The following is an 11055-nucleotide window of genomic DNA, read 5'->3' as shown; positions in this document are numbered from 1 at the left end:
TCACATTAGGAATTTCTTACAGCATGCATGATCTTTCCTAGCCCTAAGTTTGAATCTCTTTCAATTCCTGTCAAAAGCAAACCAATTCCTTCTTGGAGCAGAGAAATCCCTGAATGACAGAATCGAGTTTCTGAGTGAATGGATGCTATTGCTGTGGCGAGGCCATGTCAAGGACCCCAGTGCCTCAGACAGAGGGAGGAATAGCAAACAGTCCTCCCTAACTTAAACTCGGAGGGAAATGACAAAACCTTCCTCCAGCTCATGTGTACACGATCATAGTATGTACAGAAAATGCTCTCTTTTTTCTGTCCAGATATTAATGGCCTGAAGACTTCTCTTCGACAGAGACTGCTCCTATCAACATTAGCTAAAACTGACTCCTTGGTCCAGTTGTATAAATCATGACTACTTTCTGTTAGTATGCAATAAACCCACCTTGTTCAGCTGAATGTAGTACCTCTCCACTTCTAATTAAACTCTATACAGTAAATGTGCTGAGCTACTGGGGTACAGTAGTTTCCCAGCAGAGACACCAGACCACCCAAACCTAATATTCTCTCTGTCTCTCTCTGTCTCTCTCTCTGTCTCTCTCTCTCTCTGTCTCTCTCTCTCTGTCTCTCTCTCTCTGTCTCTCTCTCTCTCTCTCTCTCTCTCTCTCTCTCTATCTATCTATCTCTGTTTGTCTGCCTTTCCTTCATTCTCTCCTAGCCACAGTATGTCTGTGAAAGATCACACAAGATCAAACCAGTCAAAATCCCATTGTGATGGGCAATGACTCACAAGGTCCCACTGACAGCAACTGTATTGTTGGTGTCTGATGGGAGAAAATTATTTTTATTTGGGATTTGGCTCACTGTTGTAAAAAACTGTTTAAAAATTACATTTTCTGCATTTAATTTTACAACCTAGAAAGGTGGTAAAACATGTAAATACTGAATGAAAAACCATGAAAATACATTGGTACTGTATAGGTCCCAAATGCATGACTTGACCGTTCACAGGAAATATGTGTCTGTGTTTATTCAGCTCTCTTCTGATATTATTTAAGAGTCACAGTTTATTGTAAACCACTTCTGTATCCTTGCCAAAAACTTTCTATAGTTCTGACATGAAGATGTCCTTAAATTTAGACTTCAGTATGTGTTCTATTTTCATCGACAAATTATCTGGTTCTTGGCAGAACACAAAATAAAATGGCAATCATCTTTTAGCAAATGCTAAACTGGATGGAGTATTTTCATCCATGATTATACAAGGCAATGTGTAGTCAAAATTTATTTTAGGCAAAATGTCTTGCTATTTTCTTTTGTACAAGTAAAACACGATGCCCAGTTTTAGGATACTTTGAGGATTACTCTCTTCTTATTTTAGTATAACACCACAATCTTTTTCTTTAAAATTACTGTTATGAGTATAGAAAACTCTGTGTTTCTTTCTAAATAGACCCCCAAATGACTAATGGAATAACCTCCATCTGTTGAATGACTTTCTTCAAATGCTTATGTACAATTGGCAGCAAATGATATGCCCAGCAATGAAATGGCCAGGTGTAAAAATGAAAAGCAAATCATGTCTGCTAGGTCTGAAATGTAAATTGGAGAGACTAGAGAGACTGAGGTATTAATTCTGTATTAAAATTGAGTTATTAGCTTTCTGTTGCTAAGTTTATTACTAAGTCATTTTGAAATGTTACTTTATATGTAATTTTTTTAACTTTAAAAATATACTACATGGGGCTTACAGTGTACAGCATACTTGTCGAGCACTGATTTTGGAAATTATTCCTTATATCTCTTTAGTTGCAAAAGATAAAGATTCTAAGATGGTCATAGCCATGCTCAAAGTCAGCACTTTAAAACATAGAAGAAAGTAAAAGGATGAGACACAATGACTTATTCATATTCTAACTTTATTAGATTAATATAATTTAAGTACAGTCAAATTTAAATAAAGACATATAGAAATTTATTTTTCAATAAAATATTGCAAGCTAACACCTAGGTATCTCATGATTTAACTTCTCTATACCTCTGTCTCTTTTCCTCTGTGTCAGTCTCTCTCTGTGTCAGTGGGTATTGAATCCAGAGCCTTGCACGTACCTAAGCCTCATTTTAAATTTATGAAAACCATTTTTTCATATTGGTGAATTCTAATGTATTGAGTTTTCTGGACTAGAACCAAGTCTTTGAGATGTTTCCTACCATAGGAAGAGTCAGGATGGTCTTCAGTTTCATAGGTTTTTAATCTGCGTAGAATAGTGACTACCACATAGCATTTGATTTAGAATCAAGGACTTTCCTGTTAAATTATATCTTACAATAATATAAGGAGCTACACCTAAAAAGTATGCTTGCAATAACAATTGATGGAAAAGGAGGTTATAAATGTGAAGAAGAATGGGGCGGGGGGAGGGAGTATACTGGAGGGTTTGAATGGAGGAAAGGAAAGGGGAAAATGTTGTAATTAAATTACAATATCAAAAACAAACAAAATCTTGCCAACATGACTGCCCAGACATGAACTGAACAAGGATAGCAACAACAGACATACTAAAGTGGATGATGAGAGACCATTTAGCCTCAACCCTACAGAAAGAACTACAGGCAACTAAGGAATGTTGAGAGTTAGAGAAATCATTTTCCCTAGGGAAGAGCACAGCAATTGTTTTCCAATACTGTATGGTCAGCCCTGGAAAAACACATACAAGCAACCATAAACTAAGTGGTTATATTCATAAATAAATATGCATGTACATATGTGCATGTAACAACAATTAATGAAAAAAGAGGCTATGAATTTGAAAGAGATCAAGGAGAGCCATACAGGAGGGTTTGGAGGGAGGAAAGGAAAGGAAAATGATATATTTATAATCTCAAAAAAAAGAAGTAGCAAAAATTGAGAACAATTTGGGAGTAGCAGTATCTTGATATAGAGTGAATATATTTATTTTATTAGTGTGTGGTCAAAGAATACAACTTTTAATTTATATGGTTTCTTTGTATACACAGCTGAGTAAAATGCATTTAATTGTTCAGGAGAAACATCAATTTCCTTGAAATATTAAGTATTTTCTAATGTACCCACAGAAAGTTAGGAGCTTTAAAATCTTTAATAAGTTTGAAAACTAAAATGCTCAAACACTAGCATCTGGGCATATTTCACATTTAAGCAGTATATTGAAGCATTTGTGATATAAGTGCTTTGATAAATAATTAGAAACATACGAATAAATGAAAAATAGCTTTTTGTTGTTGCTGTTGTTCATGAATCAACTTTGCAGGGTAAGTCTCTTTCTTTCTTTTGGCACTTCGTCTTCTGCCCCCTGCACCCTGCCTCCACCCCTTAACCCTTCTCCTTGCATTCTTCCCTTTTGCATATTCAAGCCCTAGCCCATGAACCCTCTTTGTCTGGGAGCTACTTTAACCATGCTAACTCTAACCTAATACTAGACAAAGAACCAAAAGCAACTAATGACTGCTGAGAGACAGAAAACTAGCTTCCCCAGTGTTAAGCCATTGATGATTATCCCATACTAAAAGGTTAGCTTTGAAACTGTATACACACAAACAACAAAAAGATATTGAGCAGGCTGGATTTATATAATTGTGCACTCACACATAACAATAATAAAGAAAAAGAATCTATCAGTTTGTTCAAGAGGTCATGGAAGAGGTAAAGGTAGGAAACGGAAGGAGGGAAGTTATGTAATGATGTTTTAACTAAAAATGTAAGATAATCATTGTTTCTACAATGGGCTTCACCCCTGTTATGTGAACTTGCTTTACAGAACCATGTCCAAAGGTCATTGCTGATGGAATTGCCAGCAAAGCCAAGGAACTTGAGTCTTTAGTTCTTTGTACTCATTGTGGATAACTGTCTCTAAACATATCAGCTGTTTTGGGAGTTTGTGCACACAGTATCAAAGCAATTCAGAGAGGACTGGAACAAAAGAATATCATATGATACTAGCATTTAATTGCCATGATGGATAACCTCATATATTTATTTGACTATTTAAAAACTACTTAAAGCAATGAGTGATCAAAGAGACAGTGTGTTTTTTTTAAGCCTACTTATGCTGAATGGAGTTTTTGAAAGGAAAATCTATGAAAAAACAGAATGGAAATACTAAAATTGATTATAAATTTCATTGTCAATAAAAATTAAAGTAAGCTGACTGTTTTCAAAATAAACATTAAAAATGTAAAATAAATAAGTAAAAACAAAGTCTCAGTATGAGTGAAAAATACAAAATGAGGGCAAATTGCAGAAGGAAATAGAACACATGAAAGTGTCATATGGAAACATTGAAATGTAACAAATTTTTAAAATTATATATAGCAAATAGATTCAATGACAGAATTGGAAGAAAGGAAGGAGAGTTTTAGATAGATTCTGGGCGTTGCAAGTGGTGGAGAGATAACTATTCCTGCAGAAGACCAGGGCTGGATCCCAGCACCCATCTTGGGTGACTTGCAACGGTTCACAATTCCAGTTCTAGGGATAAGGCCTTCTTCTAGACTCTATGGATACTGAATACATGCGGTGCACATACATACACTCAGGCATACAAACACACAAAAATGTTAATAAAAAAATAAACTGGAAATTACACAATATGAAGAAAGAAACTAAAAACAATATAAAACAAAATTCTCAAAGTAACATAGACTTGCATCTTAAAAGTTCTAAAAAAAGAGAAAGGAACAATAAAGGCTATAAAATGTACTAAAAACTATCACAGAATGTTATAAATTTAGGCAGAGACATGAATCTTACAGAGTCAAGGTTTATAACATCAAACAAAAAAAAACTCAATGAAATCTGCATCAAAATCCATCATAATTAAACTTAGGAAAACTAAAGATAAATAAAGAAATTTGGTAACACTCATACAAAAGAGGTAGTGGATGACTACAAAACAGTCTTTTCCAAACACAACAGGACAATTACACCTATGAGCTTAAACTGGTTGAAAGAGCATGCACAAAAACTGGGAGTTCTTAGGGCAACCTGGCAAGTTAGACACATTGCTAAGTTTGGGATTCAACTGAGAGATGCTGACTCATCAAAAAAGGATGCAGGTTACAGTATCAACTGCGGATCTTCAAATGCATACTCATACATGCTCACATACACACCCACAAACTCGAGCCACTCACATGTGAACGTGCATGCTTATATTCATGCAAACTATACACATACACATGCAAAAGTGGAACATTTTAGTGACCATTTTTATACTTTTTCACTTAATTAGTAAATAATGCCAAAATACTTGTATTCAAAAAGACTCTTCTCACCAAGCAGTTTAATCCCAGTGCTCAGGAGGCAGAGGCACGTGTATCTTTGTGAGTTTGAGGTCACCTGGTCTGCAGGAGGGTTCTGGGAGAGCCAGGGCTGTTACACAGAGAAAACCTTTCTTAAAAAACAAAAATGAGAACAACAAAACAAACAAACAAAAAATTCTCTTCTCATTGGTCTATTTAGTGACTCATTCACATCATTTTGGCCAGTTATGACTCTGCATTCAGTACCATGCACTGCGAAGAGAGATTTCTCTGATTAAGGCTGAGAGCAGCACTAATCTATGGGTCATTAATATCTTAATGAGTAACGAAATGATTCTGATATTACTATCCCCTCCCTATACACTGAACAACCCATCTTATGGAAGCAGGAACGATGAAAAATGTATTAGAGAGGCAAATTATTTTAGAAAATAAATCTATATCTATTAAGGACAGATGATATGGGTAAGTTAATCTCAACATAAAATAAAGTGATGTGAATTCTTTGAGAAATAAAATGATATGACAGCATATCTAACAGTGATAAAAGATAATATATGGGAGATTTATAAAGACATAATGGAATAATAAGAATTCCTTTAAATTTGATCTCTGGCTACATATATCTTTTATTGGACAAAGTAACAATACATCATGCCATTATTCTGATATAAAGGCTTGCTGTTTATCTTAAGATAGTTCCTTGAAGGTGAGGATCATATGGGCTGGCATCTAATAACCATTCATCAAGTTATACTGTAGTATCATTAAAACAAACATACTTTCTGATATATATTTTCTATGATTCAATTATTTTCACTTGTCAAACTTGTCTGATAACGAATCAAACATGTAGCAACCACATACTTATTTTATTCACAATAAAAGAAGGAGTCAGTAAAAAGAATGAAGTTTAACTTGTTCACAAACTAATTGGGGTATCATGATACAATCGTATATAATACTGAGAATATTGTTTCCTTGTGTACTTTTTCATATTCAATATTGCACTGTTTATTATATTTTGTTGTATGTCATATAACATAGTGTAATATAGTGTCATTTCATACATCTGTCAAAATAATACCAATAATATATAATTGAAATAAAAATGTGATTATATCATTATTGTGGTATATATTTTATCAAGCAGTGACATTAGAGTGTGAATACTGTTTTGAAATTACTAATGAAAGTTATAAAATATGAGTATGACAGAAATGAGAGCTGACCTTGGAATCTGTAGAATACATGCCCTGTCTGAGTCCTGTTTGTGTGACAAGGACAAGCCCATTTATTTACTGCTATGGGGTTTGTTTGGCAAAGTGACTGATATAAGAAGAAATGCATTTTTTGTTATTTTTAGATCAGTTTTTTTCTTACGAATTCTGATTGAAACCCAAATGTCTACACTTACACCAAAGTGCCTGTGTAAAGTTTTCCATTAATGGTAGGTTTAAAAAGAAAAGAAAAGCCAAAAGACAAAATCTAAAACCCAGAAGCCAAAAACCCCCTACACTCAACTCTCTCATTGTTCCAAATGAAGATTTGTAGTTGTCAACAGTTAATAAAAACAATGTTAACTCACGTTTTAAAAATCAGATTATGTCATATTCAGGAATAACTGACTGTATTTTATCTCCAATAGTGTTTAGTTACTAAATTCTGCTGTAATCATAACTGAGCAAAGGATTGTTGACTCCAGACATGAGCATAATCAAAAGCAATCAGAAGTCCTAGTTAATGAGTTAGCTATTGAAAAGATATGGATTGGTTTTGTTAATCAAATTATCATCAGAACAGTATTGAGTAGAGCTCATACATGCTGATTATTGCTGAAAGCTCAATGAACTTCTTCATATATTAAAATTTAACAATGTTTGTAATGATTTTGATAGGTTTATTCAAGAAGATCAACAATTAGATTCAAATATGATTACATTTGATTCTTATAATTTATCAGTTGGCTAATAATGCCAGTTATCAGAATTATGCATCTTCCATAATTAAGATATCAATTTCATGCTTTTTTATTCCTAAAATATTAAATTGTTGTATGCCTCTGATTTGTATTTCAAATTTGTGTTAGCTTATATGTCACAGTCTACAGATGAATAATAGATTTCATAGAAATATACTTTCTTTGCAAAAAAATAAACTAATGTGTATGATGTTATTTTGCTGTAGCAATGTAGTTTTTTCCCTCTTTTATTGATAAAAGATTATTTTCTTCATGCAATATGTCTCTGATTTCAGTTTCCTCTTCCACGTCTCCCCAAACGTTCCCACCTCCTATCCCATTAGGATCCACTCCATTTCTGTCCCTCATTAGAAAAAAACATACCTCTAGGAAAAAACAACCAAACATGACAAGATAAAATATAAAAAGATAAAATAAACAAAAACTATCACTTCAAGTTGGACAAGGAAAATCAACCGAAGGTAAAGAGCCCCAAGAGAAGGCACAAGAATCAGAGACTCACTAATTCATACACTGAGACTTCCCAGAGAAACACTAAACTAAAAACTGTATTATATACACAGAGGACCTGATGCAGATCCATGCAGGCCTTATGCTTGCTGCTTCAGTCTCTGTGAGTTCATATGAACTGTGTCTGTTGATTTAGAGGGCCTTGTCCTTGTGGTGTTCTTCTTCCTCTCTGGCTCTGATATTCCTTCCATCTTCTCTCCCTTGGGGTTCCTTCCCTGACTTTTTAGGGGAGGTATTTTATTGGTGAAATTATTAAGGACACTCCATGTAGTTAAAAAGGAGGTTTATTGGCTACCCTCTAGAGTACTTGGTGAAATCATCCCATTTAGAGCAATATGTTCCAAGGTATCTCTCTGTGTGTAATACCTGAGTGTAAGTCTCTATATTTGCTCTCAACTGCGACAGAAAAAAGGGTCTCTGTTGATGGCTGAATAAGGCACTGACTTGTGGGTATGGCATAGTATAATTCATTATTTTTTAGATCACTTTTATTCGGTTTTACCCTAGGTCCATGGATTATCTAGTCTCTGACTCTTGGTCACTCGAGCATTGTCAGGTATGGTTAAATCTTGTAGAGAGGACCTTGTCAAACCCAACATTGACTGGTTACTCCCACAGGCTTTGGGCCACCATTGCACTAGTATATCTTGTAGGCAAAATCTTGTGGCAATATTTTGAAATTAAGAGTACAGCCTTTTTTTTCTGAATGATAATTGCTCTTATCCAAATTCATGTCAAATTGGATGGCTTTAAGCATTAATTTTGTCTCTAACTTTAAAATTTTCACTGACTAGTTTAGCCTAAGTGTAGAAGGCACAATAGAAATTACAAGCAAATGGTGCATAGCTAGAAAATCATTTGAAATTTAATCAGTGTTTGAATCACTAGTTATTTTAAGTTCTTTTGCATATTTCCATATCAAAAAAGAAAAGAAATGTTATCTATATCTGTCTACAAATCAAAGCAGGTAACTTTTTAGTTGCAACATTTATCAGAAAATCTTGATGTACATATAAAGTAATTTTCCACTGTAGAAAATCTAAGAGTTTTTACAAGAGCAATTTTCCAAGGAATTATGTTGAATTTTTCAAGACATAAACATGTTAATTCATGATACATCACAAGACAAGTGCCTGGGGAAGAATCTAATATAGAGTTCAACAAAAATTTTATTTTAAGAAGCAAGTGATAAATTGATATTAAAGATGAAAAAACCCTTACTTTGTGTCACATATTTTAAACAGAAATTTCAAGACATAAAGGGAATATTTTCCTCCTTGTATGTAAAAATGATTAGGGCTCAATTTAGTTAGTCTTCTTGTAGAATTCAGTGATTACCCCTTATATGGTGAAGATATTCTGCTGTGGGATGGTGCTTCTGTACATTGTGAGTATGTGTTGCTTTCATTGGTTGATAATAAAGATGTTTGGCTTATGGTGAGGTAGAATAAGTTTAGAGGATACAATCGAACTGGGGACTGAGATGAAGAAGGGTGGAGCCAGGCAGACAAAAGCCAGCCATCGAAGGAACAAGATGACAAAAAACTGGTAAGCCACTTATCATGTGGTGATGCTTAGGTTAATAGAAATGGGTTAATTTAAATGTAAAAGCTAGTTAGTATTAAGCCTGAGCCATTAGCCAAGCATTTATAAATAATATAAGCCTCTATGTGGTAATTTGGGAAGCAGCTGCCAGGTATTCAGGGACAGGTGGAATAAAAAGCTCTGCCCAGAGGATTTACAACATTCAAAACTTTGCAGTCATGATTTGAAATCATTATTTGAGTATCCTTGTCTGTGTGAAAAGCCATTTTGAAATATAGAATAAAGTTCTAGCACATGCTGACATTAACAGATAGGGATAGAGAACACAAATTTCAAATGTAAAAGAAAACTAAAGAAAAAACTGCAGGTTAGTTGGACGATTTGAGTGCACAGGATATATGCATTGAAGAATGTTAGAAAATAAACACAAGCATCTATACAATTTCAAAAATCCAGTGGGAGGGTGTCCTAGGAGCATCACTCCGAGTCTCCAGAAACATTAACAAGTTAGGCATACCAAATCCTATTACTAAATCTTAATTATCTATAACTTTATTTCCTTTAGTGTCTAGGAAAGCACTGAGCTTCTAGTTGAAAGGAAAGAATTGATTTAGGCAATTAGTTTGGCTTATTTTCCAGCACACTTCTGGAACAAAACATTGTTATCTGTCTCTAAAACTATCTTTCAAGATAAAAAATTTCATGAAAATAACAATAAAGCATAAAAGATATTATTATTATCAATTATTAATGTTACAAAATCAAAATAAACTTCTCCTTAGTGAGAACTACTCAAACGCTCAGAGACTGATAGTGTCAAGACTTTCTCATACATTCATGATTGCTACACACTGCAATTTTCCCCTATGCATTCCCTTACTCTCCAGGTACACTAATAAGCACCTTACTCCATTAATCATTGGGTTGGTAAATTTCCCTCAATGTCACATTGAAGACAAGATAGGCAATAACTAATTACTGTCTTCACTCAAATGTTCCAATGGCCATCAGTCAGCACAAGCTCTATGCAACAAAACTTCAGTACTGATGAGGCTTTCCTTCAGTTTCCTTAGTGTGAATTCTGCATTGCTATTTTTCAAAGTACAAAACATCTCTAAGTATCTCAAAATAAACTTTCACATTAAAAGACTATATCCATTTTGATAGAAACAAAAAGAATTAATTCAATCTGACTAGAAATGATAGATTTTGATCAACAAATACATGATACTAGGGGTGGTATGAATCAAATATTTAAAATATATTTGTTGACAATGTTGTAAAATGTGATTATTTTAAGAGCTACTAGGTGAATTACTCATTTATGGCAAATACCAGGCAAGGTGTGGTGTTGTTGGTTTTCTTAAAAAATATTAGCAATTCACCTAACTTTAAACAATTTCTAATACACCAAATGTAATTTAGAAATATTTGTATACTTAGAGAAGTTGCATGTAAATTTTTTTCAGGCTCATAGTATTGTATTTAAGGAATTACTCTCTAGTATCTGAAATAACACCTTAACAGTGATCAATTATTAATAATGAATTAATACAGGTTCTAAAAATGGAGTATGTGCAACAAGAGTAAACTGTTCTGTGAGATTTGGGCACATCTTATCTCCAAATAAAAGAAACAAACACTCAAGAACTATTGAATTTACAAAAAAAAAAATTTATACCTGGAATTTAGCAAATCTATGTTCAATGTAAGTAAGATGAATAGAAT

The sequence above is a fragment of the Peromyscus maniculatus genome, chromosome 13 (genome assembly GCF_049852395.1).
Source record: "Peromyscus maniculatus bairdii isolate BWxNUB_F1_BW_parent chromosome 13, HU_Pman_BW_mat_3.1, whole genome shotgun sequence".
NCBI lineage: Eukaryota > Metazoa > Chordata > Mammalia > Rodentia > Cricetidae > Peromyscus > Peromyscus maniculatus.
Note: the sequence above shows the minus strand (reverse complement) of the source record.